Source organism: Camelus bactrianus, chromosome 26, assembly GCF_048773025.1.
Source record: "Camelus bactrianus isolate YW-2024 breed Bactrian camel chromosome 26, ASM4877302v1, whole genome shotgun sequence".
Taxonomy (NCBI): Eukaryota; Metazoa; Chordata; class Mammalia; order Artiodactyla; family Camelidae; genus Camelus; species Camelus bactrianus.
This window is the reverse complement of record NC_133564.1, coordinates 23,799,804-23,816,260: the sequence shown is the minus strand read 5'-3', so window position 1 is coordinate 23,816,260 and position 16,457 is coordinate 23,799,804.

Below are 16,457 nucleotides of genomic sequence, written 5' to 3'. Positions count from 1 at the left end.
AATTTCTCTAGAATTTTAGGAGATAGACTTGATCAATGTTGCCTCCTCTTCCTCGAGTTTTCTTAGGTGTCACTTCCTTTGTTGGGAAATCAGACCTAGTTTTTCCAGTCCATTGTCTACTTTCTCTGCCCTGCTCTATGCTCTGGGACACTGACCCCCATGGGGTGAATCCCTAGGGGCATTTGCTGACTGGTTGCAGGTGGACTTGGTCCAGGGGGACAGTGTCAGGGCATCACAGAGGGGACCAAGGGGACAAATGGCTAACCCGCTCCATGACTTCTCTTCCTGCCAGCAGGCCCTGTCCCCACCTTTATGTCTCACCCAGCTCTGGTAACTCAACCTCCTTGTCTCTCTGCCTTAGGGGTGAAAACGGCTTCCAACATTGCTAGTCTCTGGATATCTTTGTTCTCTGGTTTGTTTCCTCAATCCTGCTCATACATCTGTAGACAGTTCTTCATTAAATCACTCATTCAATTCACCTGAGATGAATCTGTATCCTCCCAGAACCCTAAATGATAGCCAGGATTTTAGTAGAAACCAAATAACCCAAACTTTGGCAAATGTACTGTCAACAATTGTGATTGTCTTCTCTGGGCCCTGGCAGCAAGGTCACTTATCAGTAGCCTTGGGGCTTCAGGTGTTGGGAGATTTGGACTTCCTCTACTCTGGAGCCAGGGAAAGTTTGCAGTCTAGACTCTGAGAAAGAGGGTCAGGGTCCCATTGGTGGGTAGTTATCTGGCCCCTATGATACAGTGACAGGTGGAAGGTCATGGCCAAAGGACTTAGACCAAATCAAGTTCAGATCGGTTAATAATGATCCAATTAATGGGAAAAGTTACAAGGCTTCCTATTCTAACTAGCTTTTCAGGAGCTTATTATTTTGCTTTAAGCCACCACCACTACCGCCCCTACTCCATAAAAAAGCCAAAACCAGAGCACAAAAATAATGAAAGATACTCCTACCTTAAAGTTCAGCCAAAAAAAAATTAGCGTTTAGCTTTGGGGTTTGGGACATCAGTGTAGTCTGTTAAAATCTTAGTTCACAGTTCTCATCATGGAGAAAAAGAATTCTTCCCAAATGTATCCTCTGCAGTAAACATGTTATTTCTTTGTTCGTCCTGCCTCTTTTCCTTTTGAAACTCTTTCCTGCACTCCATATGATCTGTGAGTTCTGCCAATTGAGGATTCTTACTGCCTCTGACATGAGGACAAGCAGAGCAACCCAGTCTGACTGATTCAATTATTCCGGAACCAGTGAGTGGTCCAGGGGCAGAGTTAAGACTAATCAGAATCCTTGACCGATGGAGATATTGGGAGAGGAGCTCTAAGAGAAGCATGAGCTAAGAGCGGCCTGCAGCCATCTTGCTGTCACAAGGAGAAAGTCTTTCAGAGCACAAAGCTAAGCACAGTGAGAGAGGGAAAGGGACAGAGTGCGCATCTTACTGTTCAGACCCCTGAATTCAGCAATGCCTGGGGTTCATCTCTTGGACTTTCATTTATGTGAAACACTGAATTCGTCTTTTAAAAAGGAGCTAGTTGTTGGATTTCTGTCGCTGTACAGCGAAAAGGTCTCGACTAATTCTCCTCCCTTCAAGAATAACTAATGCCAGTCAATACAAGGGAGTTATGTTGCTTTTTCTTTAAGGCTTTAAAAAGAGAACCCTTGCTCTTGCATCTGCTCTGTAGTGAAAGTCCTCCTCCTATCGATCCCTTTAAATCCATCCAGTGGCAATTTAACTAGGCTTCCTTTGTTCTTTTCTCAGTGAATGTGCAAAATAGCTGGTTACCACCTTCCATAAAGCTATCTTTGAATACATTTAGACAATTAATGGGTTACCCTGAAGCTAGTTTCCTCCAGGCAAAGAAATTCTACCAACTTAAGTCTGTTGCAAAGATTTCTTTTTCCCCAGCACCTTTCTCTTTAAATTGTAGAATTTTGAACTCTTTCATCTAACCTGGAGAGGTGGGGGAACATTCCAGAAACTTATAGAGGAATTCTTTATTGAAAAAAAAATTTACTACGGTCGTAAGAAATTCCATTACTGAAATTTCAAGATTAAATAAACGTTGGAGTAAATAAAGCATAAAAAATTTCACGCAGGAAAAAACATGTAACAATGTATGTCTATAAACCAATTTTTGGTTCAATCTGAGAGCTTGAAAGCAGATGGCAATTTTCTGGGGATGCAGTTAGTGTCTGGGTTTTGCCATCCCCATCAATGTGCTGCAAGTGTGAAGAAGGAGGTGAGGGGGCCTTGATGGCTGCAGATGGAGGCTTTCAGGGGTTTGTCACTGCCCCAAGCCTTTATGCTCAAAAATAGAGGGTTGATTGCTCCCAGTCTCAGTGGATATAAGCTTTAAAAAAATCAGGCCAAAAGGATTAGACTTTCTGGGAGTGTGTCTCCTACCAGGAAGCCTTAATTAAAGAGTGGGAAGTATAGATTTCCTTAAACAAAGACCTCTGTTAAAGATTTATTTTTAACATTAATGAATATGCTATTAATTAAAAAGCCTCTTGGAGAAGACCCAAGGACTTACCATGAGATTACTATCTTCCACGTTTAACCTAGGAACATGACCCAAAATGCTATAAATAGAAAACTTGTTAAATTTAAAGAGAACTTTCTCTTGGTGAAATAATGTTCAGAATAATTAACTTTCAATTTGCTTTCATTACTTCTAAACATATATACATTTTCAAACTCCAAGATAGCTGTGTTCCAGGGAACTTTGGAATGTGGGGTGTAGGTAGGGGTTCCTGAGATGAGCTGTTACTTCCCATATCCAGTGACAGTCTTGCATGCATGCCCACAAATAAACTATTCAACAAAAACACAACTCTCCTCCTTTTCCCCATTTCCTCTCTTTATCTAACTTCTAAGTATAATTCAATCATAGGTTTGAGTAATTAAATTAATTAAATTTCCACCACTTGCTTAAAGAACAGTATCTATTCCTGGCTAGCTGAATTATTTTGAAGCAAATTAAACATTTAGAGAAGTGGTTTGCATTCCCTCAGCAATTCTCATTATCTAGCTTTAAAAAAATACCAATAATCCTGGTTCCAGTCCCAGAGGTTCTGTTTTAAAGGGAGGGGGAGGAGGGCAGCAGCTATTAGTATTTTTCAAAGGTCTCCACAATTTTAATCTGTAGTCGGGGTTAGGATTCACCAATTTAGAGACTGAAAGATATCACACTGCCAGTTCAAAAGCAATTCACCAGCCAGCAGTATGGCTTCATGGGAAGAGCACAGGATTCAGAGTTGAGGGTTTTAATCCTGCCTCTACTCTTGGTCCACTGTTTGGATTTGATCATGTCCTTGGCCTCTCTGTGTATCATTTCCTCATTGGTAAAACTGAGATAGTTGTGCCCATTTTACAGAGCCGTTTTGAGGAAAAGGTCTACCTGGTACACGGGGGAACCTCTGTAGCAAGAGCTGTTATTAATGTGGCACGTAACTCTGCCTAGAAAATCACTTCTCTCTGTTCCCCTTATTTGCCTCCTCTGTGCCAATAGGAATCCAAATCCACACTGTTCCTGGAGACCCTGAATTCCCTGAATGTGCATGGATGGCCCTAGAAGTTACCCTGAGGTTGCAGAGTTTCAGGTTTAGAAGACCAGGCCCCTGTTACTTCCAAGCTAAAGCAATGTGGGTCAGTGAAATGAGCCTGAAGGTCTGAGTCCAACTTTTTCACAAACTGTTACGATTTCAGTTACAATATAAAGTTACCAACTAGCTCTGGGCCCCTCCATTTCTTAATTAGTAAAATGGGATTAGACTAGATGCTCTATCCCATTCTCTTCCAGTATCATGAGTCTATGAGCTTTAAAGAGTCTCTTTGACTCAAATCAGGTAAGGCTAAAAGTACTTTTACCTGTCTAGAGGAGAGTATAGTGCCAAGCAGCCTCTGCAATGAAGAAGTCCCATGAAGACAGTGAATATCTCTCTTTTAGAAAGCTGGTTCTTTTCAATTAATAGTAGAAGGGAGTTCCTTCATGACTTCTGACCTGGGGACAGAGAGCATGAATTACACAGTCACTCTCAGTAGAGAATAAGGTCACAGAATTGACCATAGGGTTTTATTTTTTATTGCATTCACAGAAAGAATGGAATAATTGTGTCCATTTTACAGAGCCATTTTGTAATAGCTCCTTGCAAGATTAGACTAAAATTACTAGTGCTGTCGGAACCCTTAGAAGCTCTTGAGGTCAATGGTTTTCAAACTGTACCAGAATCCTCTGGAGGGCTTGTTCAATCTCAGATCCCTGGACCTCACCCCTGGAGTTTCTGATACAGTAGGTTTGGGAGGAAGCCTGGGACTTTGCATTTCTAATCAGTTCCCAGGTGATGCAGGTGATTCTGGTCCCACATCACACTTTTCGCTGCTCTAGGTCTTACTCCACAAACTCCTGTGATGCTATGAACCACATGAAACACTTTAAAATACTAATTGCCAGATCCCTCCAGTAAAAAGTCTGATTTTGTAGATTAACAATGAAGCCCAGGCTGTTACCATCATCAGAGAACTTGGGGAAACCTTGACTGGGTCAACTACTCATTCTGCAACAGAATCACTTGGGGGAGTTTTAACAAACACTGATCCCTGGATCCTACTCCCACTTTTTAGATTCTAGTCCTGAAGAGTGGGGCTGGGAGAGTCTGCATTTTTAAAGTTTCTCAGGTGATTCTGACGTGTATCTAAGTTGTCTCACTTTGTAGGTGAGGACTCTAGGGAGGCTGAGGTATTGCTCTAGGGTTAGTGGCAGAAGCAGTACTAGAGTCTGAATGGCCAGACTCCCTGTGCTTGGTTCCCACTGCCACCTTCCTTACTGTCTGCTCCATCAGGGGCTACTTCCTCTGCCACTGACTTTCAAATGGAGAAACCCAAGGAACTGCATAGTGCACTGAGTTCTGACACTGATTTTCTGACACCAACTGCGTGTCCTCCAATTCAACTGAATTCTGACACTAACTACCCAAAATTAGTGTCACATCTTACAAGTTAAAAGGCAAGATCCCTGGAGGTGGGAGTGGGGGTGAGTATAGCTCAGTGGTAGAGTGCATGCTTAGCATGCACGAGGTCCTGGGTTCAATCCCCAGTACTTCCATTAAAAAAAAGGCAAAGTCCCCCAAAAGACTGCCCTTGCTTTAGACACCAGTCACAGGTGGGGTCCTCAGGCTACCCTCTCTTCTGTCTGACTTGGCTACAAATTCGGACCTTCCCACACCCCTGTGAGACCACTGCCCACCATTCCTTCTCACTCTACCTCCAAGCAGAACCCCACCAGAACTTCCCAGGGGAATCTCAGGGCCGCCAAGGCTGATGAGCAAAAGTATTGCCACATCTCATTAGAGCCAGGCTCCAAGGTTAGAGCTTTGTGAATGCAGGAACAGAGGAGCCTTTGAAGTGGAAATTTAGAACTGCTGAAGGGCCTTGGTTCTTTAAAAGGAAATTTCCTCCTAGTGACTGATTAGATGGAAATTCTGGAAGTTTCATGTCACACAACATAAAAGCCAAGTACCAGCAGGCTTGCCTACAAGGACAAACACACCACGAAGATGCCTCATCTTCCCCAAACTAGCTCCTCCTGCACAGATGTCTGCGGGCAGCCTAGCCACGCTGTCCCGGCCAGCAGCCTGGGAGTAGTCTGCTCTCTGTTGTGTCTGATACCTGATGGGTGGGCCAATCCTAGCTCTTCATCTCTGTAATTCATCTTCACATCAGTCCCTCCTTTTTCATCTTCACTGCACTATTTCTGGCCCTCATTAACTTCTCTCATCTTTATTTTAATTACAAAAATGGGACATGCTTGTTTCAGAAGAAGCCAAGAGCCAAAAAATGCAAGGAACACAGCTCTAGAAGCTGGAAAAGACATGCAAACAAATTCTCCTCGAGCGCTACCTTGATTTGGGCCCAGAGAAACAGATTTTGGACATCTGATTTCCAGAATGCTAAGAGAATAAACATCTGTTGTTTTAAGCCAGGAAATTTGTGCTAATTTGTTATAACAGCCATAGGAAACTAATAAGGTGTTTCCAGATTTTTGGACTTGTAAATATTTTATTACTTCCTACCTCTAGACAGCAAACCTTGACTCCAATCTCCCTGGTTTCAGTTTGCCCCCATGGCCATTCCTTGACTCTCCACTTCTGGAAAATAAAATCCAAATTCTTTAGCTCAAAGGCCCTCCATACACTAGCCTAATCCACTTTTTTTAGCCTTAAAATTGACTATTCTATGACCACCCCCACCCTCAACACACATGCTTTCTACATTTCTTACTTGGCTCACAAGATTTTCTATACATGACGTCTCCCTTAGTCCATTTATATCAATGGTACTTTAAGCTCCAGCTCAAGTGGGATCTCTCAGAAGGCCCTTCTGTGTCCTCAGCTCACACTCAACAGGATGTGATCTTTGCCTTCTTTGAACACGCATAACACTTTGCATCTCTCTTATAGCGAATGTCAATTCTACCTTGTATTTGAGTTACAGATTTACATATTAAGTGCCTAGCACTTTAATAATTTGCTGAATTGTTTGCTCATTAGATATCTATTGAATTGAATTTAAATGTGAACTGTGCTATAGAACACAGAGGACTACTTCCTCTTTGTATTATAATTTGATACCCATGATAAGATGGAAAACACCACTGATTTTTATGATGAAAGAGGGACAGAGAAAAGAAGAGCAGAGAGTAAACTAACTAGGCTTAAATTATGCTTTCAGTTTTTCAGATTTCATCCTTGTATTGTGCCTTTCGAGACTCAAGAATAAATATTATGGTGACTCAGGAGTAGAGGACATGGGAATATCTGCTGACCCCAAACTCTGTAATGATTCTCCATTACGATTCTGTCACTGAAAATGCTAATGTCATCTCAGGCTGCATTTACAGGGGTGCAAGTCCAAAACAGAGAGGGGATTGTCTCCTGGTTCTTTCAGACGCATCTTCTGTGGGAGGTTTGTTCAGTGGGACCACTGTTGCTTAGAAATGATACAGCGCCAGAATAACCTGGGATGCTGTTAAAAAATACAGATTTCTGGATGCCACCGCCAAGAAATTCTGAATGAACAAGTTAGGAGAGAGCCTAGTGATCTATATTTAACCAGCACAAACTGTTTGAGGTTCACTGGTCTGAAAAAATCCTCACTATTGTTTCCAGTTCTGGAATTCTATTATTCAGAGTATTCTGCCCAGTTTCTGGTTCCAGAGTCTCAAGCTCCCAGGTTACTGGCTCTGCTGGTTCTTAATAAAGTCAGTCCTAAGTTTTGGTCTTCTGTGCTCTACCTCTGGGAAAGGGAGCATCTTCGGCCAAATGTAAGATGTGGGAGCTTAGCTAACTGGTTATTTTAAAGTTTCACCATTAGTAATGAGAGCTGTAACTTACAAGCCCCAGCCACTCAACTTATCCCCCAGAGGTGAATGAAACAGACTTGGGATATTATCACAGCAGAGAAGTCACCAAAGACAAAATATGCAAGTGTCATCAGGTGGCCGTGAGTACCGGAAGGGGAGAAGATCCCAGAAGGCAGTGGCACAGATGGAACCACTATCTCATCAGAACTGATCCGGGATTCTAGAAGGAAACTGGATGACTAAAAGAAAGTTTGTTGCCCATAACTCTTTCCTCATCCCAGAGGCAGAAGTGGTGTGAACTGTTCCAAGTGACTGTGGCAGAAAAGCTTAAGTAGTAGAGGGAAACTAAGGCCAGTGTGCTCGATGCCCTGGCCCTCTTGCTCTGTTCATTCTAATTCCAGAGATTTACTGCCACTTCCTGAATAAACAAAGCTACTGGAGCTTTAAGAGCTCAGTTCAGACAGATGACCAAGAAGAAGGAGTCATCTTTCAGCCTTAACACTATTTGTTTATCGTGTGTCCATTGTCATTAAACCCCTAAGAGTGAAAACAGACTGGTCCATTTCATTTTCCGATTATCGAGTTTATGACATCATTAAAATTAACTGAGTGCTTATCTCAGCACATACTTTGCAGGGCATGTGGAGGAGGCAGGGTTCCTGGAAAAATACTGGCAAAGAGTCAGAGTGTGCATGGTGCAGCCTAGTCCCTGGTCCCACACAGGTCATGGAATCTTATCCAGGACAGTTGTGCGGTTATGCTGGTCACTACCTGTTCTCAGTAATGCTGTTTCTCCATAGAAGGCACCACAGGACTGAAGCAGTGCTTGGAGTCAGAGAGGAGAAAGACAGTTTGCACAATTATTTCTTTTGGATTAAAGAGGGAGTGGAGAGTTTCTGTTTGGGATGATGACAAAGTTTTGGAAATGGGTAGTGATGATGGTTGTACAATATTGTTGAATGTACTTAATGCCACTGAATTATACACTTAAAAATGGTTTAAATTTTATGGGTAAATTTTATGGTATGTATATTTTACCACAATTTTTTTAAGGAAGTGGGTTGGCTTATTCATAGCCTAGTCCAATCACAGGGAGAGGGGTAATTAACAGTTGCCTTCTTGTTCCTCATTTCATTTGGCTCACTGACTGAGTGACCTTTTGTCTCCTCTGTAGGGTTGACTTATCCTGGGAGCAGTGACAAAAGCTGCCCCTTGTTGTAGGAACCATATAGATACTTAAGCTCAGTCTAATTTAGGGGCATTCGAGAGCAAATGGAGCTTCTCTAACTCCTAAGACTTAAACACTTAAAAATTAGAATGGCTTGAATGCCTTTTATCCTCCAAAAGATGGACCTAAGAGCTTGTCTGTGGGGTAGACTGTCCTATGGAAATGAGAACTGATTACCATTGAGTGTAGGTTCTCAATTTTTTTTTTTTTGAATGCTATTGCCATCTCTCCCTTTTTCTCTCCCTTCCAGAACTGAACACTTCAGAGCAGAGCTGGAATAGGTAAAGGCTTTTGGATCTGTGGCCCAGACTCACTTCACTCTGCCATGAATGTCTTCACCACCCAGAATTCTGAGGCTAATACAATCACAATGGTTGGAAGAGGCTTGAAATGTCCCGTTTACCACCTGTGTGATACCTGTCAAGTGGCCACAGCCTTTGGTCACATACAAGTGTGGCTTCTGTCTTTGAGAAAGGTCACACTCTGTGACCATTACTCGCCCTATCTCCTCCAAGAGCCTCTCAAAATGGCTCAGAATAAACATGGTGTTAAAGCCTCCTCCACCAATCCAGAAGCTTATAGTTCTGCTGTCTCTATATTGGGTTCAGATTGGGTTATTTTAATATTCCAGGAAGACGTTTTTCAGTTGAGAAATTTCAGTTCAATTCACATTTTCTACTTGTAATTTCAAGCTGGAAGCTACCTGTGGAAGCTGAGACCTGCCTCGCTCAGGGAGCCCGCTGGCCATCTCCAAGGCCTCCTTCATTATTCACACCAAGACCCAGCACAGGAATACCAAAAGCAACACTTGATGGTTGTGGAAGATTTTCATCCTCACAGGTCTTGAATACTTTCTGTTTATCACCTCCACTAAGGGTTTAAGACTACCTGTTGTATTTCTAGCCACCATACTCTGAAGGAAAGCATCTTGCCCTGAGGTCAGGATAAATTCTTTATTCATATTGAAAATGAAAGCAAGTAAAGGGCAAGAATTTTTTTTTAAAAAAAATCCCACTTTCATTATGTTCAGAATGAAAAGCTTATTGAAATAAGACCTTTAAAGTGCTTCCTTTCACTGTTCATTTGGGAAGAGATTTCACAGATGGTACAGACACCCTGAAATGCTGCCTGGTCTGAAATCTTTCTCTCTGTAGCTTTAGAACAGCAAAGGGTATGACATATGGAAAGGAGAAAAGAGCCATGGAAGGCATGGCTAGGGACAGGGACAGGAATGTAAATTATATAACTGATTCTTGCCACAAGATATTTCTGGTTGGTTTCTCTCCGTGGGGTACCGCACGTGGGGACAGGATGGAGGCTGCATGTGGGGCAATTAAGGGCAGATGTGTTTCTGTGATAGTAATGCAGAACTGCAAGGTTTGCAAGTTCCAGCCCTTGACCAAAGCCACAGTGTTTTTACATAATCATGGTTGGTATGGATTGAACTGTGTCCCTCCCAGATTCATATGTTGATGTCCTAACCCCCAGTGTCTCAGAATGTGACTCTATTTGGAAATAGGGTCCTTGCAAATGTAATTAGTTAAGAGGAGATCATACTGGAATAGAATGGGCCCCTAATCCAGTATAAAAAGGGGGAAATTTGGACACAGAGACAGACACATCAAGAGAGGAAAAGATGTGAAGACACAGGGAAAAGTCAGGCAGCTATAAGGAACGCCAAAGATTGCCAGCAAACCATTAAGACCTAGGAGAGAAACATGGAAGAGCTCTGATCCTCTGTTAAAAACAAGACAACAGGCCCAATATAGAGTCACTTAAGCTAAGCATCACATCACCAAATTAAGACTTAATTACGGTTTTGGCTCTCCTAGAAACGGAATCTTAAGCCAGTCAATCAGGAATCACTTGATCAGCACTAGGTAGGTCATCTGCCTGAGAATGCCCTACCATCCCCTAAAGCAAAGTAACCTTGCAATAACCAACCTGATTTTTTGCTTAGGAGAACTTTCTGGTTCCTACTCCCTAATGCTTGCATCATTTTGTACAGCTCCTCAGAGCTCCCTTCTGTCTGCTAGATTGGATGCTGCCCAGTCCATGAACTGCTGAATAAAGGCAATAAGATCTTTAAAATTCACTTAGTAGATTTTGTTTTTTAACACCTCACATTCCTCAGAAGGATCCAGACCCATCGACACCTTGATTTCGAACTTCTAGCCACTGGAACTTTGAGAAAAAAAACTACTGCTGTTGAAGCCACCCAGTTCGTGGAGTTTTGTCATGGCACCTGGAGCCAACTAATACCATGGTCATGGTGAAAGCGTCCAGTGCCCTGCATTGTTTTGCATCATCATAAAATCTGTAATACCTACAGGTACAATTTTATTTTCAAAGCACTTATGATTAGAAATATTTCCTACTATCTTGATTTCTATGCTATTACTCATATACACTCCTCGTGTCCACATGTAGATTTATGTGATTCATATCGTCTTTCTCTATTTCCTGATTCCTTATATTTGGGATTCTGATACTCAGCCTTGGAAAACTTCTCCAAAGACTTAAGAATCTTGGCATCTCAGTTCTATCACCTTAAAATATCACATCCCAGAGTCCTTTTACATGCCCCACCTTTGGCCTCCATATCAGCTCAACTTTGTGCCTGCCTTGAAGAGCTCCTGACACACCTCTGTCGTTTCTAGAAGTCTATATGTCTCCGGGGTTATAATGGAAAGACCTATGAGGAGGTGCTGGATGTGGCCTCTTCACTTACGTGGCCCCAGTTGTTGAAAGGGGTCTGGTGTGATCCTGGGGACTTTAGTGAGGTGACAGACCATTGATCTAGGCCATGTGTCACTAGAGATGCAAATATCAACCCACGTGTGCACAGGTTGCAGGTCAGCAGCACCAGAAACAATCACTTCTTTCTTCCAGATCCATTCTGTTCATGTTATAATGCCTTCTGAGAGCAGGCGGTTATTATTACAATGATGAATCTGTTTCCTCCAGACTCTGGGTGGTCACTATCCTGACCTGCCACCCATGTCACATCCCCTCAGGTGCTGCAGACAGGCGTGGCACTTGTCACAGACTGACACACATTGGGGCAGAAGCTTGATAGCACAGGTGGAGACAAAAACTAGAAATAAACCGAGACAATTTTTCTAGAAAACCCTCTCAAATAAAACCAACTTTGTGAGATAGGACTTCAGGGCAAGCTTGTCCACTGCTTGGCAGATCAGTTCTGGGACTGAGACATCAGAACGCATGTATGTGTGTATATGTACTTACATACACCTAAGTACGTATGTATATATACACACATACATGTACAACACACACATAACATACACAAGCATATATAACACACGTCTATAAATTATACTTAAACACACTTAACATCTTTTTTAATGTAAAAATGTTTCCTAGTCCCTACTAGTTTGGAGATCAAACCGAGGGTCACAGCAACCCTGACAATTCATTTATCTGGTATTTTCAGATACCTCGTACCCTCTCCAATCATTATGGAAGTCCCCGCAAGCTGCCCTGTACGCCACGGTCTTTCCTGATGACTTGAGCAATGATGCCCCTGCTCTCTCCTGTTCTAGCTCACAGGCCACACCTCACATGGACGCCAGTGAAAAGTGTGCTGTTGACGCTTCTGGTTCTCACTCTGCCGATACAGGGAATACTGGTAAAGCCCCTGCTCCAGCACGGCCGCCAATGCAGAGAGCATTTCCTATGTACTACAGCAGTCAGTATCTTCTCTCTGGTTTTTGCCTGTTTTTCACTCTGAGACACAGGTGTTGGTCCATGGGCTGGCCTGAAGTACAGTGTCGGCTACTCAGAGTCACCTGGCTCTCTGACCTTGACTCTTAGGTTTGTTTGTTTGTTCGTTTAATGGAGATACTGGGGATTGAACCCAGGACCTCATGCATGCTAAGCATGTGCTCTACCACTGAGCTGTACCCTTCCCTCTCTGATCTCAACTCTTGATCTAAAAACCAAAGTGTGTCCTTGCTTGTTTTCCTGAAGCACATCAGCCCCTCATGCAATCAGATTTCCTGTGGGGCCTCCTGTCATTTAGAAATGCCCTTATTCATCTGAATCATGGTTCTGGTTCCAGCCATTTACAAAAGAACTGGCTGTTCGCAATTTACAAGAAGGTAAATTCTGAAAGTAAGTTGGTAAGCCAGTCATTTAGAATTTGGACCTTACCTCCCATAGCTACAAAATTATACATAATGGCAAAGTTCCCAGGCCAGCCCACAAAAGCATACTTATCCAAAATGTAGCTGAACTGAGGCAACAGAGCCATATGCAGCCTAACCATGCTTGGCATTGTGTTTCCACTGGAATGCGGGTCTTGTACCAAATGGGAAGCCAAGAAGGCAGAGGGAAATAAATCTTGAACTGAAATCTATCTTGCTGTTGGGATTTTGCAGCCAGGTACCAGTAAACTAGGCCCCCAAGGGTGGAGAAATGTTGGATGGAGATGCTCACAGAGTCATTTATCAAATCCTGGGAGCTTCCAAAGAAATGTGTAAAATTAAAATTTAGTTCCATGGAAGTAGAGCCTCAAGTTCATACCATCTACCAAAGCACTGCAACGTCTATCATCTTGGGATGAGGCTGAAGATACTAAATCAACAGAGGATGAAGGCGCTCCTGTTGGGGGTGGCACCGGGTTCTGGAGCACACCCGGGTGAGCAATAGATGGGAAGGAATGCAGCTGGGGCTCTGAAAGAGGCAGCGTGCTGTTGGCCACCTGGTTTGGAAAGGGGTTTTAATGCATTTCCATTACAGTGACATCATGTTCTCTGTTCCTAACAGATGGCTTTCTCTTTTCGATTTGCCCATTCCCTGTTTCTCTGAATAAGAGCATCCTTCTCTCACATTGATCAAGAGAACAGGTCATTCAATGATATGAGGAAAAATAACATTAGAGAGAGATTGTCTTTAAAAGTGATGAGATAGTAAAGAGGCTTCATGACCACAGGGAAGAAGTAACAGATTGAGCCCCTAGTATGCACCAGTCACCATGCTATGTCTTTTTACCTGCATCTCTTTCTCCATCCTCCTAAAAATCCTAGGATGTAGGCATTTTTATCTCCACTTAATGGAAAGAAAAGGAAGCCTGAGAGGTTATGTTAGACTGAGAACCTTGCACGGATTCAAACACATCCTCTGGCCCTAGTGTCATGCTCTCCCCACTACCCCAGCACCTCCTACCATTGGAACGGAGCATTTCTATGTCACTGTCCTTAAAACTAATACATTCTACTCACTGGTTTTCAATCAGTTAAAAAAAATTTATTCAAAAAGTGAGGATGACTGCATTTCTTCTTAACCATATTTAACACAGGAAAGGTGATAAATATACTAAGTAGACTTGGCATTGAGTAGGCTTGGCTGTACACTGCTGGCCAGATCGAGTGAGAAAGTTCAGTTTCTAGAGAGGCCTGGCGGACGCTGGGCTCTGGTGAGGCTGACACCGAGCTAGCCAACACTAATGAGGAAGGGGCCCACTCATTCATTTGACTATGTGTGGTACCCAGCTCAGCCAGAAAGAAGGGTCAATTATATGTAGTGTTTGATAAAAAAGAGAGAGAGGCAAAACAAAAAGAAAGACGGAAGGAAGGAAGGAAGGAAGGAAGGGAGGAAAAGAAAGAAAAGAAAAGAAAAGAAAAGAAAAGAAAAGAGCCCTGTGCTGCAGAGAAAGTGTTTAAGCTTTTAAAATTACACCAAAAAAGAGACTGGAACATACACTCTGACAGCACCCAAATTAAATCTAACCATAAAGCCATATAAACTCTCAGGAAATGCAGGGTGTGTAAGCGTGATGGGTGCATTAGAACCTCTGAGCCCTTTCAGGGGAGCAGCCAACGTCGACACACCTTGTGGCCTGGCCATTGTTATTCCAGCCTCATGATCAGTGCCATAGAAAAGAATTGTGTTTCCAGTTAGAAGACCCACACACAAAAATCCAATCCCTTTTCAGTTCAGTCTCTCCCATAACTGCTCCTCCTGACACCTGGACTGCGTTAGTTAAAATCTCCCCCTAGTGGAAAGCTGGGACACTTCAGTGTCGGTGATCATCTGATTCAGAACAATAGAAATGTCTCAGGTTTTCTATTTTTAATATTTCTTTAGCTGGGTCTGAGCAAAAACTGATGATACCAAAACCAGTGGATTTTTAGGGAACACAGGTAATAGAACTCCTTACCTTCCCTTGAAGCGTATGCTCAGGAAATCCTTAGAGAACTCACACCCTAGAAAGTACAGGTGTATCTGAACAACCCCACTGCTACCTGTGCACTTATCAGTCTCTCTCAATCCCTCACCTCCGGAGTGACCCAACAGCAAGACATATCCCAGGGTGTGGTGAACACAGCAGATGATCGGAAGGGCCCTTTCTAACACCTGCGAAGCCCTGACTTGGCTGGGTAGAATTAATTCTACTTTAGTGTCTGCACTTACTTTCTGCTTGAGGGTTGGTTGGCTTTGGCTTGTACTCAAAGGGCTGCTGACAAGATCTGCCAAGTGAGTTTTGTGTGCCCCCCCCTTCTTATTTTCCTAATGGGTGAGCATCTGAGCCAAATATGAAAAAGCCACTTGCTGCACATCATGGTACAAGGTGGAGCACACAACTGCTACCAGAAAGCACAGGGCACAGTCTCATCACATCAAGCTGCCCTCCAGCAGTGCCATGGAACAACCCGCAAAGAGAACCAGCTGTCTCTCCCCTCATGGGTTAGAAAGAGGGTACCAGTTACTTCTGGAGCTAACCAGCTCACTGTTAACTTGGACCCCCTTTCAGTGGACCAAATATTCTGTATTAATGTAGCCCTCAAAAAGAGGGGAAAAAAAGAATTAAATACACTTTCCAGGCTGTGTTACAGGTCTCTGTCCAGGTAAAACCCTTTGAATTCAAAAGCAGTAGAGCTTTTGATATCAGAAAATAGGAAAATTACTACAGAGAAAAGGCCATTTGAGTAATAGTTGAAAATCTTCTGGGAAGCATTTATTCCCATCAATGTTTCAGGATCAAGGAGGGGGACATAAGTTGCAGAAGAAGTCATCACACAGTGATGTGATATAGCATCCATCTCCCACCAAGAGAAAAATTGTGTTGCATGGGTTTGTGCAATATCAACATTGAAAGAAAGAAAAGAAGAAAAAAAGGAAGAAAGGAAGAAGGAAGGAAGGAAGGAAGGAAGGAAGGAAGGAAGGAAGGAAGGAAGGAAGGAAGGAAGGAAGGAAGGAAGGAAGGAAGGAAGTTGACATCAACAAGTTTTCGGCACTGACTTTTGAGAACTGGCCGATATAGAAGTTGAGCATTCTGAAATTCGCTCAGATATGGACAAGTCAATGAGCTCAAGGAGGCTTGAGATGGAGACAGAATAAGATGGACAGTTGGCCCTTGATGAGTGCCAGGCTGTGAGACCCATACTTGGCTCCTCTACCAGGGGCTTCCCCAGGACCAAGGGGCTCGCCTTGGACTTCGCTGCACCTGGATGGCTCTCTACTGCCAGGGAGTGGGGAGGGGAGGCAGGGAAGGCCTGGGCCCTCCTGGCTGGTGAGGGCTCTTCAGGGTCCTTGTGGTGGAGAGGAACTTCCTCCCACCCTTAAGAGACTGCAGGATCAGGAAGGCATTGTTGAGCAAGAAGTTAAGATCAGAGAACCACACAAGAGCACCTGAAGGGATGTGGATATAGGTTTGAAAAGCTGCAGTGTTGAACCAGGGATTAGTGCCTGGGGAGAAGCAGGTCTGGAGGATGAGCAGGAGGCCGTGGCGGGAAGAATACGCAGACCAGGTAGCAGAGACAGCTGGCTCCGGGGGCAGCTGCCGTTCCTCAGGGATGGGGACAGGGTGGGGGCTGGCTGCAGGCAAAGGGTGGAGGCG